Below are 18,369 nucleotides of genomic sequence, written 5' to 3' on the forward strand. Positions count from 1 at the left end.
AAATTCATACATTGAAGCCTAAATCCTTAATGTGACTATATTTGGAGATAGGGCCTTTAAAGAGGTAATTAAGGTTAAATGAGGTCACAGGGTTGGGGCCCTAATCCAGTAGGATTGGTGTCCTTATTAAAGGAAGACACACCAGGAATGTGCTTGCACAGAGGAAAAAAACATGTGAAGACAGTGAGAAGGTGGCTGTCTTCGAGTGAAAAAGAAAGGTCTCACCAGACACTAACCCTGCTGGCAACTTGATCTTGAACTTCTAGCCTCCAGAACTGGGAGAAAATAAATTTCTATTGTTATTTTGTTATGGCAGTCCTAGCAAACTAATACAAGACCTATCAGGGAAGGCACCATTATTCCCACTCTTCAGATGAGGAAACTGAGGCTTAGAGAGCAGGTCCTTACATTTCTGACACTCTAAAGTTTCGAGGTTCAGTTCTTTTTTTTTTTTTTTGTAAGGTCATCTCTATATACTCTGGTTAAGTGCTTCTCTATCAGGTAATTTTGCCCTTCAGGGACATTTTGCAATGTCTGGAGACATTTTTGGTTCCGATAACAGGGGGAAAGGGAGGAGGGAGTGTTACTAGCATCTAGTGGGTAGAGACCAAAGATACTGCTAATCATCTTACAAGGCACAGGATAGACCCCTGCAGCAAAGAATTATCTAGTCTAAGATGTCAGTGGTACTGATGTTGAGAAATCTTTCTGGTCTGGACTTTGTTTTTTCCCCTTTCAATTCTTGATGACCTGTAGTTCTTATCTTTCGTGGAATAAGTTAACTATACAGTCCTTTTTATTGGTGGTATTATATTCATATCTTCCCAGGGAAACTATAGATCCCTCAAAAGATAAAATTCTGTCAGGTAGCCTTTAAATGTTCAAGGTCATGCTGAATACTTAGTAGGGGCTCTAAAATTGTCAGTTGACTAAATATCTGTTGTGTCAGATCATTCTAGAAATTATCCTCTCTAAGTATTTTCCAGAATTCTAGGATTCTGTACAAGAACAATGGAAGAGAGAATTTGAGCTTAAATTCATTATAAGGGCTTCTAAGGATTTGATGGCTCTTATAGTAACTCCAAGGTTGCCTCTGGAGGAAGGCAGCCACCAGGTCCGGAAGTCAAACCCTGCCCTCTGGTGGCGTCACTGCCATAGGCAACTGCTGTGTCAATCTGAGTCATTAGTGTCTAAACTGACTGTACAATATTTGAATGTAAATTCATCTTTGCATTCACATTAGGCTTTTTTTCTCTACACATTGAATGTAGCCTGTCATCAAGGCTCTAATGAGAATTAAACCAAGTAGAGAAAAGTAAGAGAGGGATAAGCATACCTAGTTAGAGAGAGATAAACATACCTAGTTACAAATGATAATCTCTCCCAGTTGTCAACCAAAGAGTTTCAGTTACTTAGTTTGAGTCTCTGCTACTTGTCTCTTCTGCCCAACTGCTTTACTGATCCATAAGGGCAATGAGTAGTTGTTTTTGTAGCCGAAGAACATTTCTGAAAAAAAAAAAAAAAGGGTTTCTAAAGGACCAATATTAATAGAGTTCTATGACCAAAATTTTAATTGTTTATTGGTTCCTGTGGTATTTTTCCCTACAAATTTCTTACTGACTAGTTCTAGAAGAAAAGCACCATTGTGTTTGAAATACCAGCTAAATCTGAGGAAATTATACTTCCCCGAAACCATTGAGGACTCTGTTCTCTCACTAGGAAAACACTGCTGTACTTCTTATCACAGAATGCAGCCTTTTCTGTATACTGATGCCAAATGGGTAACATTTTAGTGGGACATTTGAAGTTGTGATATGCAACTCCATGGGAGACAAACAAGGTCATTCAGAAGGTCTTTTCATTGAGAACATCAGAGCTTTCAGAAGACTCAGGCAGCCTTTCCTGGATAATTGGGATAAAACTGAAATAAAGAAAAAGCCCATAAGGTTCAAAAATAAGCAATCAGATGGAAGCACTCAGAATTAGGAAGTTAAAAGATATGGTAAATGCTGATGCTGAATCTTAATATATAAAACCAATAGTGGTAAGTAAAAAAGCAACATAATTTAAGAAGCTGAAGAGTAGAAATCTGTTGATTGCAGGGTTTAACAGAGGGAAAAAAAAGACTGAGAACAAACAGTAGTCTGGAGCTGGGGGGTGGAGGACTTGGTGGCTTTTTCTTTGCCATTCTAGAAATTGAGACCTTAGGCAAATCATTAAACCTTCATTGGACCTTGCTCTGACCAATGGGAATGAGATGATAAAGCCTCGACCTCGCCCTTGTAAGAATGTTGTAAGATTCTATGTTTAAAATAATTTCCTCAAAAGATAATTTATTGTACTCATTCAGTGTGAACAGACTATATTATATACCATAAAACAAGTTTAATATATGGCTGAAGTGGAAAGTTAATCTATATATCAAGAGGTATATATTCAGTACTTAGAATTTTAAAAGGGAACATTAATTTAATTAACGTTAGCAGAGTCTGGTGGCTGGCAGGCATCATGGGAAACAAACCGTAAGCTTTGCAGTCACAAAGGTAAGATCCTGGCTCAACCTCTGACTAATCTTGTAACCGGCTAATTTACTCATCCTCATTGAGCCTTAGTGTCCTCATCTTTTAAAACAGGATAAAAACTTGCTGTTAACATGAGGGTTAAATACAATATGGGGGAAAAAAGATTGCCATATATTAAACACTCAATAAATATCTATTTTTACTATCATTTTATATCTTCTCAATATATATTCATATGTCCCCACCAAATACTAAGTGAATTACCCCATAAATTTATATATATGTATAAGTTGTCACATTATTACACATGGCTAAGAAACAGATTGGCATGATGTTAGAGCTCTGTCAATACAACACAGTATGGTGATACAATTTGTTGTTAATCCCATAAAGCAATGTGAAGGATCCAGGAAGGATCCATTTTTAAAAGAAGTGAAAGTATGAACACCTGAAGTGTAGATGATTTTAAGAGTACTTTAAGCTGGAGGGGGAAAATACCATACTATAGACCTTTGGTTGATGAAGCTTACTTATACTAATTAAATGGCAAAAATTTCCTTCAAAGCGTAGGATTGAGAGAAAAAAATATCTTTGCCAAGAGCCCCCCTAGTATTCATATGTCTCTTCCTTGAATTATCTGACTTAACATGTGGTAATTGTTGTTTTTTAATATGACTTCATGAGATTCACTTTCTAATAATTATAAAACACTGTATTATTTCTGGTAATAACATTTTTTTTTTTTTTGCTGTATGCGGGCCTCTCACTGTTGTGGACTCTCCCGTTGTGGAGCACAGGCTCCGGACGCGCAGGCTCAGCGGCCATGGCTCACGGGTCCAGCCGCTCCGCGGCATGTGGGATCTTCCCGGACCGGGGCACGAACCCGTGTCCCCTGCATCGGCAGGTGGACTCCCAACCACTGTGCCACCAGGGAAGCCCCTGGTAATAACATTTTTGATATTACTTTGTTACTATATAAAATAATGGAAAAACAAGTTAGGCTAAATATTTTTGTACTCAGAATAGAGCAGGCAGATTTGTGCAGTCCATTAGAACTTTGTGAGAATAACATAGTATGCTAATAATTTTGGATATGAAGAGGTTCTGATACAGAGAAAATATGTCTAGGAATCAGTCTGTTTCAGTAGGCATTGTTATATGCATGCCAACGATCCGCTTAAAAGCCATTCTCTAGATAAATAACATGCTTCATGTTACATCAACAAATTAAGATGTTCTCTTTACAGAAAAAGTCATTCTGTAACTATGGACTTTCGATTTAGGTTTGGAGTGTAGTTTTGTCTCAGTGTAGATCAGGAAGTCACAGAAATTTCTGCTATAGAAGGAAATTTAGGGGTCATATTTATTGCTTTTCTTCTTGAGAGAAATACAGGAATATATATGTACGCCCTTAGAGACACCAGGGGAGGCAGAGACAAGATGGTGGACAGGAAGAACTTGAGCCCACCTCTTCTCACGAAAACACCAAGATCACAACAAACTGCTGAACAACCATTGACAAAAAAGACTGGAACCTACCAAAAAAGATATTCTACATCCAAAGACAAAGAAGAAGCCACAGCGAGACTGTAGGAGAGGCACATTCGCGATACAATCAAATTCCATACCCGCCGGGTGGGTGACCTACAAACTATATGTATGCCCTTTGTCCCTGTAAACATACACAATTACGATATTCTAAATGGGGTCTTGGTTGTCAGGCTACCCAAGCAAAGTCTGTTTTAACCTAGAATGTAGTTGAAATATTATTCTCTATAGTCTTTTGCTTTTATTGAGACAACTTGAGTCAGAGATTCATAACATTTTACTGCTGGAATGGGCCCTAGAAATTACATGCTTCAGGGTTCACATATTTAAATACTAATAGGGGCTGGGAGCAACAGAGATGGGTGAAGTGGGTATGGTGGTGGACCATGGTGGTGGACACTTCCCCTTTCTCAGAGGAGGTGGGGACGGGGATTCTTAATTGTGCCAGTCGTGATCAGGGGAAGATACAGGCTGATTTTTTAAGATAAGCTGGAAATTTCAAATTTTACATGGAGTATCCTATTTTGAAATATTTTCAACTAAAGCAAATGAGAAAAAATCAACACTGCGTGGAAGTAAACAGAACTCTTTTGCAGACCAAATTTGGTCCAAGGGCTGCCAATTTACAACTCAGGATCCAGGCCTAATTTTACAATTAAGAAAACAGACTTCGGGCTTCCCTGGTGGCACAGTGGTTGAGAGTCCACCTGCCGATGCAGGGGACATGGGTTTGTGCCCCGGTCCGAGCGGCTGGGCCCGTGAGCCATGGCCGCTGAGCCTGCGCGTCCGGAGCCTGTGCTCCGCAACGGGGGAGGCCACAACAATGAGAGGCCCGTGTATCGCAAAAAAAAAAAAAAAAAAAAAATAGAAAACAGACTTCAAGCCCCAGCAAGATGCTGCAAACCCCCATTCCAGTGTTTTTATAATACACTAAATACTTGAAGTGTGCTGTTGTTAGAAATCCCCCATTCCATTTCCACATTCAACAATAATCCATGACCAAGGAGTAGCAGGTAGTGGGAAAACAAAGAGATATGATGGGATGAGGTATTACCCACCCCTGCTCTCATGAGACTAGCCTGGTGCAGAGTCTGAGAACTGTCTCAGAATGGCAGCTGGTACTGCACCTCCCCGCTTCTTTGATCTTGCCAGCAACTTACCTTTCCTTTTTCCTTTTTATATTTTGGTAAAGAGACTGTTATGTTTTCTAGAGCTGTTGTTGCATTTCACTAAAGTGATGTCTCCACGCGGGTGAATACAGCACACAATCTGTGATATTTGGTTCTTGCACATTATTTTAACATCTATTCAAAAGGTATCATCTAGTGCCCAAAAGACGATCAGTAGTGAAAGGGTCTGATGCCATTTCATAGAGCCACAATGACCACATGGCCCTGGTTATATAACTGGTGATGAGGTGAGATTTTAAAACATTTTCAGTAAGTGCTGAAAAATACTTATTCTTGAAAGCTTCGTTGTCAAGTAAAGTGTTTCTAAAGTGAACTGTGATGTTCCAAGCATGAAATTATCTACATATTTGTGTTGCAAGGCTACGTTTGTGTTTTTGATACTTTTTTTCTAAATTCATTCACTGCAGGTTTAGGAACACACACACACAAAATACATAGAGAGACTATATCTGCTGTTAAGTGGGTACATTGACTGAGGGCATTACACAGGATTAATACTGGATGCATATGGAACATTTCTGATGAACAGTAATATTTGGCTAGCATATACATTTCTTGGAATTCTAGCCCTCATAAAACTTCCTAGACAAGTAAATTGATTTTTTTTTAGCTTGGTTGGAAAAATAGTTTAATTCTCATGAGCATATTTTGAATTCTGTAAAAGGACAACATGTACATTTTGGTTAATTGTCTCATTGGCTGGAAGAACACAGTTCATGGTTTTATACATAGTGCCTTGGATGGGAAGGGTGGGGAGCTTCAAAAGTATCAATACTAACTTCCATTTTAATTGTATTTTGGGTGAAGAGAACAAATTTCATGCTGTTTCAAACTATAGAGTTTTCATGTGAGATGGAAAATCGAGATGGAACATGGTGGTCTGATGATGTAAACTTGCTTATAATTCGGAAGGTGCCACGTTGAGGACTGCTAGTAGCTACTCTACTGAGGAGTCCATGCCAGAGAGGAGTGTCAGTCCATGGACAGTGATGCCATCTGCTCCACGAGCCAGAGAAGGGCCTCGGGGGTGGGGGAGTCAGAGTGGGTTGGGAAAGGGCCCATGTGGAGCGCCTTTGGGAAGTCTGTTGTCTTCATCTGCTAAACCCCTCTTGAAAGGAAGTATTCATCTGGGAATTTCAGTATTAAGCAAGTAGTAAGTATGAGGCCACTGGGATCAAACTCATGATCCAGGGAAGAATATGGTGGGGGCAGTGGAAGGAACATGGTCATAGTGTCTGAAGTCTTGGTTTGAGTTTTCAGCTCCAGAAATTCTATTTCAGACATTTGAATATTGTCCATGTCTCTTCAATATGTTCAGACCTTCCCCTAGCTTCTTGAACATATGGAATTCTATCATCTGTGTCATTACTAGGTCTGTTTCTATTAATTGATTTTTTTTCTTTTTATGGATTTTATTTTCCTGCTTCTTTGCATGCCTGGTAATTTTTGAATGGATGCTAAGCACTGTGAACTTCACCTTGTTGGATATTGGATGTTTTTGTATTCCCATGTAAATTCTCCAGCTTTGTTCTGGGAAGCAGTTACATTACTTGCAAACGGTTGGATTCCTTCAGATCTGGCTTTTAAGCTTTGTTAGGTGGGACCAGAGAAGCATTTAGTCTAATTTTTTCCCATTATTGAGGCAAAACCCTTGTGAATATGCTACCTGATGTCCCATGAACTATGAGTTTTACCCCTCAGGCTCGTGGGAACAACGACTATTTTCTGGCTCTGGATAATCTCTGTGGAGTGTGCCCTCTAATCCTTCTGGGTGATTACTCACATGCACTGAAACACAGGGAGGACCTTTCAGATTTCCACGCTCTTTCTTTGTAAAGCTCTCTAGCGTCTGGTACTCTGCTCTGTGATCTCTAGCTCCTTGCGTCTCTGGACCCCAGCTCCGTCTCCACAGCTCAGGGACACCTGGGAGCTCCTTCTGGATTATCCTTTCTGAGCCCTGGCTTGGAGCTTTCTCCAGGCAATGATGTGGGGCTCACTTCATTTGTCTTCTATCCCTCAGAGACTACTGTCCTTTGTTGCCTGGTGTCCACTGTCTTGAAAATCATTGTTTCTCATATATATATATTCATATATATATTCATATATATTCATATATATTCATATATATATTCATATATATATAATATTTTAGTAGTTTTTTTTGGCGAGACAGTAAATCTCTCTCACTCCATCTTGCCTGGAAGTAGAAGTCTCTGGGTTTGAGTTTGACCTACATCTTATGTGCTATTTAATTTTGGAAGAATTATTTAGCTTCCTCCTCTTCTTTGTCTATTTATGAAATAGGGATAATAATATAATGATTAGGCAATGGGGTCATATAGAACATGTTATAGTCTATAAGATAAGGCAAAGGAGGGACTTTCTTGGTGGTCCAGTGGCTAAGACTCTGCACTCCCAATGCAGGGGACCTGGGCTCTATCCCTGGTCAGGGAACTAGATCCCACATGCTGCAGCTAAGAGTTCACATGCGGCAACTAAAGATCCCATGTGCCACAATGAAGATCCCGTGTGCTGCAACTAAGACCTAGAGCAGCCAAATAAATAGATAAATATTAAAAAAAAAAATTAGGCAAAGGAGCAGCCATACGTTGAGAGTGGACTTTAAAAAAAGACCTGCATGGGGTGCACCTCTTTCTCCCTCGCAGAAATCACCCGAGCTCTTTTCTCTTGCCCAGAAGGGATACTTGCCTTATTTTTTTGCCCTCATACCAACTAATGACCCTGCCCTTTACCTTGTGGACCTGCTGATGAAGGGACTATAAGCCAAAGGCCACTTGTCTCCTCTCAGAATCCATGGGGCAAAAAACCAGTTTATCTGAAACATTTTGCCAAAGCTACACCACCACACAACTGTAGTACCTCAACAGAGTCTATGTGACTTGTGGTTAAAAAAATCGATTTTTTTTCTTATTTACACCATAATTTAAAATAATCATGTTCGCCAAATTCCTGTGAAGCAGAATGCATAATACTATTAATTGAGAACATCTGTGCACAATTATAAACAGAACTCATTCAGCTTATAGTTAGTACTTTAACATTTGAAAAGAAAGTGTTATTTTTTTAAGGGAAAGATATCTTTCTTCTGCCATATTAAAATTCCAACTTACTAAAGTAGTAACGTTAAGTGAAAAAATAATAAAACCTATGGCTTTTTTTATTACATGTTTATTTAGGCCAAACCAGTATGAGGCGGCTAGATTAATTACTTTTATACTGTTAAGTACTATACATAGTTAATTATTTCATCTAAGTCGTGTCTGAGCCAGATCTGTGAATTACTGTTCATGCAGGGCAATGATGATAATTTATGTACTCCCTCCATGCTACAGCCTGGTAATATACTATTTTTGATTGAAACTGGATGTTAAAAGTTTGTAGGAGGCTTTTCAAGACTACCCCATGACATAAGTTCTAAAATTATGGATTTCAAAATTCAGCTTGATAACATGCCATGATAGGAACTTATTTGGATGATGGATTTTGTCTGAGAAATGTTTTTCCCATATTTTACTCTGATCTGTTGACTCTTAAGGGATTCAGCTCGTGCTTTTTATTCTGCCTGATTTTACGATGTGGATGTCACCTTGGGCCCTTAGTAGTTTTTCAGCATGCACAAATCCGATCTCAGGCACTCTCCCAGTATGGCTAATCAGGTATTTAATTGTGGTTACAAACGCCTAATTACTTCAAGTGCTAGAGAGGTGCTCACAACCACCATGAACTCACCACACTAAACAGATGACACTGAATCCATTCTTAAAATGTAAGGTCAACTTTACAATACTTGAATAACAGGTTCCCAGAGATTTTTGTACATAGTCAAGTGAAAGAGAACTTTAAAAGTTATATAAAGTCAAAAATTAAATTTTGAGATGCCATTGAAGTAAAAAAGAAGAGAAAGATGAAGAAATCAGTGAAACACAGTGTAATAAAAAATTAGAGATGTTAGAGCGTCTCCTTGCTCCTCCCAGCTGTGGTCCTGGATGCCAGTGTCAGCATCACCTGGGAGCTTTCTAGTAAAGCCATCTCAGTCCCCATTCCACACCTACTGAGTCAGAATCTGAATGTCAACAAGATTCTCCAGGTAGTTTGTGTAGCTATTCATGTTTGAGACGCGCTGGTCTAGAGAGACATTTAATAATCACCGAAGCTTGTGCACGGATCCAATAGTTTGCACCTCATAGAGATGGAGAAACACCCCAGACACTGAGCCCCAGTCCAGTGGAGTGTGGCTGTCCCCATGGAGAGAACCTGGGAAAGGACAGGCAAGCAGTGGCTGTGTGAGATTCTCTTGCATTTTCACGGGGAGCCCTTGGAGTTTAGAGGAAGAAGAGTCTCATGGAGGCAAAACTGTGTGCCAAGGAAAATGAAATCTATTTTTACATAACGCAGATATCTGCCAGCTCCATTCATATAACAAGTGAATTGGACATTAATCTTTCAGAGGAAAACCAATACAGATCCAGACTTCTTGCTGGGACTTTGATGGGAGGGGTCCTTGCTTGTCTTGGGAGAATTGAGAGCACCTAAAAGGGTGGGAAGTGCTCCATCTTCCCTTGTTGCACAGTATTACCTTTTTTTGATTTGTATGAACTATGTGAATTTTGCATTGTAATTGTAACTAGCAACAGTTTTTCCTCTTTAAAATGCAAGCACCTGGGCTTCCCTGGTGGCGCAGTGGTTGAGAGTCCGCCTGCCAATGCAGGGGACCGGGTTTGCCCCGGTCCGGGAAGATCCCACATGCCACGGAGCGGCTGGGCCTGTGAGCCATGGCTGCTGAGCCTGCGCATCCGGAGCCTGTGCTCTGCAATGGGCGAGGCCCGCGTACCGCAAAAATTCAAAAAAAAAAAAAAAAAATGCAAGCACCTGATGCACAATTTCCTCTTCTTGCAGAGGCTTTCAAACTGTTCAACCACTAGAGGTCTGTATTACCTATTTAAAAAAATCATACCCAACTGGTTGAGACTTTCAGCTCTCAATTTCAACACCTAGTTCTATGTTTTAAGATTTAAAATCTTTTAAAAACATAACACCAGGGAATAAAAATCACACTTTAGGAAATGAAGGAGAAAAGCTAATAGGCACCCTTTCATTCAGAAGGGTACCAAGTCTTCCCTGCTCTGTCTAGGAGACAGTACACCTTCACACTCAGAAACCCGGAAATCAACAGCCAGTTACAAGTCCAGGGAACAAATTTATCTTCTGTAAAGTAGTTTTTCCTCCAACATATTTTAAGATCTCTGTGTTTTAACTTTAATTCTTAAAGCATTTATTTTCCTATTGCAACAAAAGAAAAGTTAAAGCAGTGTGATTCGGTTTAGTTCTTAAAACACCAATCTGACTACTTTTATGAAGGTTTTTAAATAAGAATTTCTTGTTGATCCAAGATTAGACTAAAACTTAATGTTCTTTCAGGCTTAATTTATAAGGCTTTGCTGCAACTTTATAAACCAATGCATGAGCCTGGGCTTGCCTGATTAAAGCTGTAATAGTGGCGATGATTGCCAGTGGTAGCGACTGCAAGTTGCGTCTCCCACATTTTCACTGGGTTCCACGTTTGCCGGGAATTTTTCACTAGCATAGTGCATTGGGGTCTGCCTTCTGCCAGCAGCAGCAAAGGCTCTGAGCCTTCCAGAAATGGAAAAAATGAGGTGTCCCATTTACTGCATACCTGATTAATAGTGATGAAACCTTTCCATAGCATTATAGAGCAGGCCTCCTAAAACACCACACACTCATATATTCACATACTTAAATGAAATTGTTGAAAATACTAGAGGTAAAAAACGGTAATTTACTGAGTATGTATTGCACCAGGGGTTTGGGATTTAGATGCTGGATTTTCATAGATTCTAATTACCCCCGAGTTTGGAGTAAGTGTCTACATTTGTTGCCAGGCAAGGTGTAAAGCTAAGTGGCTCCCTTCTTTTAAAAGGCATTATTGCATAATGTTCCTGGTCTGTAACGCCTCCAGAAGCATAAGCAGGTCTAGTGTGGCTTCTCTCTCAGTCTGTCACTTTATTAAAACACAACAATTTGCAAATGTTATTTAGCAGATCAGCTGAGTTCATTTCAAAGGCTAATATTTAACAGAAGGGAAAATAACGCATCCCAATCCTTTAAAAAAGTGTTTTCTATGTGTTCTCAGGCAAACTGCCTAGTGTTTTATATAGATCTCAAAGCTAGGATTCAAGGATAATTTTAGTAATGTCTTACACCGCTTGCCTATATAATCCAAATGATCAGTTCTACAGCAGAAGGACACAAATTCACAGTGCAATAATTTGTATTGCAGACCAGATTATTTAAAGTAGTTAAGTTTGTCATTTCCTGTTGCATTTCTGCATATGGCTGGTGGCATATGAATTAATTTTCTCACTGACATGTGACAGAAAAATACCTGCTTTACCCAATCCTGAACATTACTTTCAGAGCTCCTGACTCTTCTACTATTATTCAAGATGATGCTAGCTTATACTTGCATCCAACATCAGTATAAACCTATAATTAAATATTAGCACAGTGTTCGCTTGTATACATATACGTAAAAAAAGTGCTGCTAGTGTAGCAGTTAATTGAAAAAAAGGAAGATCTCAGGCTTTGAAGAATTTGATGGATGACATCTGGGAGAGAAATGAGAACTAGGGCTTTGGAGTCAGTCCGAAATTCCAGTTCTTGCCCTGGTATTGGTTAGCAAGATGGGCCCCTTAGACTCACTGTCTGTAAAAAAATGAAGCCAATAAGAAAACCTAGCTTGCAGTTTTGTTTTGTTTTGTTTTTGTGAATTAAGAAAATGGAGATAAAGTGACTAACCCAGTGCCTGACCAACTAAGTGTCCAATTAATAGATGTTAACTATTACATTCTCTTTGTGTCTGCATTTAAAAAAATAGCAATATAATACAATGGCAATAGTCTTAGTTACTTTTTTTTTTCAGGTTTACTGAGGTATACTTTATTTTATTTATTTATTTTTCCACATAAAAACACTTTATTACCATATTAAATAACAAGTTTATTTTTTAAATCCTAGTTACTTTTAAATGTTGTTGTGAGAAGGTGATAAGATCAAGTGTATGAAACTACCAGGCTCTGGTTGCTTCCCAAACTGGTCTCCCAAAGTTTTCACCCATGAAACTAGACTGCAAGTTGGGAGAGTTTTAAGGATGATTCACTCCTGGATTTTTTATTTTTTATTTTTTTTGAGTGAGAAGATTGTACCATTTCAATTACTTGCTCAGGTTGATGACTTAAATTTGTGACTCTACTAGATTAAGAAGATATAACATTGCCCTGAATAAGAGTCAACTAGAGACAAACTATTTTCAGCGCAGTTAAAAAAATGAAGTTTAAGAATCTGTTCAACCTCAGGGAATTTAAAGAAAAAACATGATGCTTAAAATGCTATTTTCAACCCTTTTATTACCTTATCCTTAGCGATTGACAAAAGTTTGTTTTCCCTAAAATGCTGTCTAGTATCTCCTTTCAGGAGAAAAATCTGGGGGAGAGGGATTTGAACGAAGCTGTGACTAACTAGCTTTTTATTAGGGACAGAATACTTATTAAATTACAGGCATTATTTTAACTCAACTTGTCTTCCTAATACTATTGGGGTTTAGAATGAAAATTGTGGTATTTTGCAACAAGCACTGAGGAGAACAAAGACCAGCTACTGACATACAACTAAAAGATTTTACTCAGAGGAGAAGGAATAGACTTTGGCAGTTTGGCCTTTACGCAGCCATTTCCAAGGACACACTAGAGTTTCAAAAGAGATACATGCTTCCTGAAATCACAGGCCCTGGCCTGGACAGAAGTCCATGTCAATTCAAACCAACTTTCATGCTTTTGCATGAGAAAAGGAAATTTCCTCATTTAAAGTTACATGCTGTATGTTCTCAGAATGTTCTAGATCTTTTGCAGGGCTGATTTTATGAGATGTCAATGATAAGAGGGGTCCTGGGAAATACATTCCTGTATAGTTGTATATAAATAACTATTTGTACCATTAACTAGCCTTGGGACCTGGAATTGTACCAGAAGAAGTTCTTTTGGGGTTATATTTCAGTTTAGAGAGCCAGTCACATATTACCAGTTAAGGACTAAATCCTTTATTTTTCTGTCAACTCAGCACAACCCCGTTTCCAGAAGCCTCCTTCTATCACCACCACTTTGGAAATCAAATCAGCATTTCTACTTCTAAGTGCATACCTTATAACTCTCCACGTGTGTAGGAGAAATGTATGAAAATGTTTTACTGTAGCATTGTGAACCAGCCACTGAGTATTGTTTTTCTAGAATAAAGGAAATTGCATTTTTTCCTCGTTCTGTTCTTGATCACTTCTCATTTCTTCGGTTAGAAGTCTCTAACCGAGGCCTGAAAGGCAGCTGGCCTATTTGGGGGAAGCATGACATCACAGATGATTGTCTTTTCCTTGGCCCCATCTGCTGGAAATAGTAACTAAGTCCTTTGCCTAAGCTGGTAGGAGAGGAGCTGTCGAAAATCAAATTAGCAGGAGAGAAACTATTAGTCTTCATTTTCTTGTTTACAACCTGCAAATACAGATTGTTAAATATGCCTGTTCTCTAATTCTCATTAGGAAATCTTGAAGAATAGCAGGACAGGAAAAAGGCATGGGATTATGAGAAAACACTACCACTAAAAAATAATACAAAGTCAGAATTGTTCCTTCTCATTCAGACTATCTTACATATTTAGAGGTGGCTGAATTTGAAATTTTCCATTAAATAATTTTATTTCAGTTATATGTGGATGGATGCCACATGTACAATCCCAAATGTATCTTTTTATTTAGAATTTTCTTTTTGTTGGACTTGAAGATAAAATAATTTAAATGGAATAACCAGTATATGAAGTCATTTTGCATTCAGTGGTAGCCCCAGGAATTATTAAGTTCATCAGTGCATTTGTGTCAGGAGGCAAAGCTTTCACTAAAAATAATCTAATGGCAATGTCATGCACCACTAACTCTGTTACAGGGAGTTTTATTTTCAGGCCCAGAGACATGGGATTACAGGTCAGTGATAGGCAAAGTGTTTTGGGGGTATACCAAAGGTGCCAAACAAGTCACTTGGTTGTCCAGGAGGAACTGACATCAAATGCAGGTTTTTAGTGATTAGAGTTCTAGACGTAGCCCCTGACCATGATGGCTACTGAACCAGTCATTGGGGATTGAATCATGGACCTGACTTCTTTTTAAAATCTCTTGTGTGAAAATATTTCACTATATTTCAAAGCATTTTCAATATTTAAACCATTTCAGTTTAAAAATTTCATTTGTTCCCCTCTTCTAGCATCCATTCTAAATATGTCTCTAGTCTGTCAGTTTATACCCTTCAATACTGGCTTTTTGGATACTGGCCTATTTGCTGTGCCTCGAATATGCCAGTATAGTGCTGCCTCAGGGCCTTTGCATTTGCTCTGCTCTCTCCATACAGCCATCTTCCTCCAGATGTCCACATAGTTCCTTCCTTCTTACTAAGCAGGCTTTCCCTAAACTCCCTTTACAAACTGTACCCTTCTCCCTCACTGCCTCCACATTCTATTTCCATTATTCATGCCATCCAACATATATACTTTACTTGTTTTTCTGTCTACATGCACTAGAATGTAAGTCCTATGAGGGTAGGGATTTTTGTCTGCTTTGCTCACACTTTGTCCTTAATGCTGAAAATAGTGACTGGCATGTAGGTGTCCAATAAAAATACTTATTGAGTGAATAACAGCAGAATCTGTTGCAAACTGCAGCCCTAAATAGGAATACCTTGTGTTTAATATAACTTTCATTCAGAAGACTTTTTTACTGTCATGACATTTCTTTGATCTTCTTATTTTAGAGTCAGAAGAAAGGAACTTTAGGGTTACCCCACCCCTGTTCAATAATAAACTTCTAGGTCACCATAGTTGCAAACTGAAATGCCATCAGGATTTAGGCAGTTAGATAAATGCGTGAAGTGCCATTAAGGAGTGACAAATAGTTGCGTTCCTGTGCTCTTCTACTTAAAGACATTCAGATTCGAAAAACAAATGTAAACATAGCCCTGTCAGAAGAAAACATGTCTACCTGTGGTTTCAAAGGCCCACTTTGGCTGTTAGTTTGTGGTCAGTAGGACCATGAAGACATTTTCTAAGTCATGCTGCTTTTTCTACCTCTTTCCAACTATAAACTCAGGCTTGGGTATGTGCCTAATTCCACATCAGGACAGGAATATTCAACTGATCAAATCTAATTACATTTGCTTCCCAACTAAATTGTATATCACCTTCCCCTCTTGTGAGGGAAACGGCCCCTCTTGGGTCCTTGGGAGCTGATTATTGCAAACCTAATTGATTTGCAGCATTTCATTAATAAAGTTAACTAAAACTAATTATACATATTGAATAAGAGTTTCCTGTGAAATGAATTATTCTATTTAGCTTAAGGGTTCTTTTTTTTTTTTTTTTTTTTTTTTGCGGTATGTGGGCCTCTCACTGTTGTGGCCTCTCCCGTTGTGGGGCACAGGCTCCGGACGCGCAGGCTCAGCAGCCATGGCTCACGGGCCCAGCCGCTCCGCGGCATGTGGGATCTTCCCAGACCGGGGCATGAACCCATATCCCCTGCATCGGCAGGCGGAGTCTCAACCACTGTGCCACCAGGGAAGCCCCAAGGGTTCTTAACTGTTAGAATAAATTGCTGAGAAGGATTGCAGCATTACTTTCTCTTGAGATATATATATCTATATATATCTATATATATATATATCTATATATATACACATATATATATATATGTGTCAACCAATATGGATTGATGGATGTTTACACCATAGAAACTGATAAAAGAAAAAAATTAAATATGAAGGTTAAAGATATCAAAACATACTCCTAAGAAGATAAAAATCACAAAATAGATTACACATAGATCTCTTCATTTTAAGATGTCAAATTAGATCTGTTACATTTGTCATATAAAGGAAACAAGTCAATTTTTAAATTTATTGACATTTATTATTTTATTCATAGTAAATTTTTCCTTCACTTATTGGTTCATATTGTATTTCTCACTCTTTAATTCAGATGCTATGTGTCTAGTTCATTGATCTAGTTAAATCAACATTCTAGCAGAAATCCAGAGGGAGCCTATACTAACTACTTCAAATGCCCCAAACCAAGCAGATGCATTGTGGGCCAGTACTTCTCACAGGGCCATTTCCAACATTCCCTATTTGTTCAGTTGTGTATAGATAAATATGTTCTATGTAAAATGAAGATGAGCATTCATTAATGGTTTAGAATTGAATAAAATATGGCTGGGCCATTAGTGTTACAGAATAAACTTCTATATCACATAAGAAGCTATGGTCATCAATGCCTCAAATTTGCATTGCTTTCACACTGCCAAAGCAGGTTGGATTTCCTTCTCTGCATTGTTAAGGAAGATACTGAGTTGTTTTATCCTCCTGCTCTGTACACTGACCGCACTGGAGGGACCAAGAGGCAGCAAAATGCCCATCGTGTTCTTGTTCGTTGGCCTGGAGCATCACTGAGGAGCCAGGGTTCAGACTCTAGGTCAAAAGACAGCCTTACCCACTGCTTGGTTTTATCTACAGTGGCTTTGTTTGCTTTTTATGGTGTGCAGAAGTATTTTGGCTTCGCCTGGATAAGAGGAGAAGGAAGGCTGCTCCTGATTGGATTTTGGACTTGCGGTATGACATTGCTCCTGTTGTCTCACAGATGCCCAGGGAGAGTCCAGTATTTTGTTCCAAATCTGGAAAGATGCCAAAGACCTAGTTCCAGATAACTGGTTACCTTCTGCCAGGTCTGCACTGTACTATTACATTTCTGAGATATCTTAGATCTTCCTAGAATTAAAAAAAAAATGACTCCTATATATCCAAATCATCTCAAGATTCTTAAAAGGAATGACTAGCTAGTTGAAGGGAGAGGAGGACAGCACTTTTGGTACTAGTGAAAAGTTCTTCCTGCCGGCAAAACAGAACCTCTAAATTTAGAGGCTAATTCTCTGAGCTCTTTTAATTGTTAAAAGTATTAATAATTGTATGTTGAGCATATCTAGCTATATTATTTAAACCTAGGAACAATGTTACTGTAGATAAACTGTGTGAATAATAGGTTACTTGGAGTAAACCTGTTATTCTATAAAGAAAGCTATTTTTTGGTTTATTGAAGAAAAAAAAAAAAGCCCCACAAGTGGCTAACCTTTACTTTGCCTTTTTTTTATTGGTAAGACTCGGATTCATATTTAACAGTTCCAAACTGGGTCCAAACTTCTATTATTTATGCTTTCACTGAAAAATGATACTATTAAATCTGTAAAGGGAATATTGGCTGGATATTTATATGCCTTTTTCACAGCTAGTTATATAGCTATCTCAAATCCTTGATATTCAGTAACTCAAAGATAAACTTGTTTTTAATTTCTTGCCTTGTGTAATGCACAACCGTTAGTCCAGGAACCAAATTTAATTGAATTACTAGGTATAAGTGACTGGAAAGTAATTGAGACTGATGTTAAATAACAGGATCGTATTAGTGGAAAAATCGTGACTAAGAAGTTGAAGAATACACTGTAAAAGGGGGTGATTATGTTAATTAAAATGATAAACAAAATATTGTTATCTGTGATACATACAATTTTGAAATCAAAATACTACACATTTCCATAAAAAAGATAAAAAGAAATAAATGATCTAATAGTTATTTTGCTTGGCTCTCCAATTGCTGAAAAAATGTAAATCAACTTTAGTTTAAAGTCAGTATCATTGAGACACATCTATCATTGTAGGAAAAATAAAATCTTACAGAATATCAACAATAAAGAAAAAATATTGGCCTTAAAAATGATCCTACATCTTTTCTAGTTTTTTCTTACTTGGAGATGTCAGTGATTCAGGTAAAAAAGCCAACAACCATGTATTAGCTCAACATAATTGTGTGTACCACTTTTCACAATTTTTAAGGAAATGAAAACCTCTAACTTTAGAAGAGTACATAAAATATTTAAATAAATATTTAAGTAAAACATTTAATTCCACATATTTTAGCAGGCAAATAAGTAGGAAAAA

At 38.2% G+C, this 18,369-nt stretch overlaps 1 protein-coding gene across 2 annotated transcripts in view; it reads right to left on the reverse strand.

Moving 5' to 3' along the window:
• The window catches only part of AGTR1 (angiotensin II receptor type 1), a 45,056-nt gene that overhangs the window by 14,943 nt on the left and 11,744 nt on the right, over positions 1-18,369 (reverse strand). Inside the window, exon 3 of one of the 2 annotated variants that reach the window (XM_030873516.2) lies at positions 1,361-1,506. The exons of the other annotated variant lie outside the window; for it this stretch is intronic. The gene's annotated coding sequence lies outside the window, so the exon portion shown is untranslated. The remainder of the gene's footprint in view (positions 1-1,360; positions 1,507-18,369) is intronic. 2 annotated transcript variants of the gene reach the window in all.

Source organism: Globicephala melas, chromosome 4 (assembly GCF_963455315.2).
Source record: "Globicephala melas chromosome 4, mGloMel1.2, whole genome shotgun sequence".
Taxonomy (NCBI): domain Eukaryota; kingdom Metazoa; phylum Chordata; class Mammalia; order Artiodactyla; family Delphinidae; genus Globicephala; species Globicephala melas.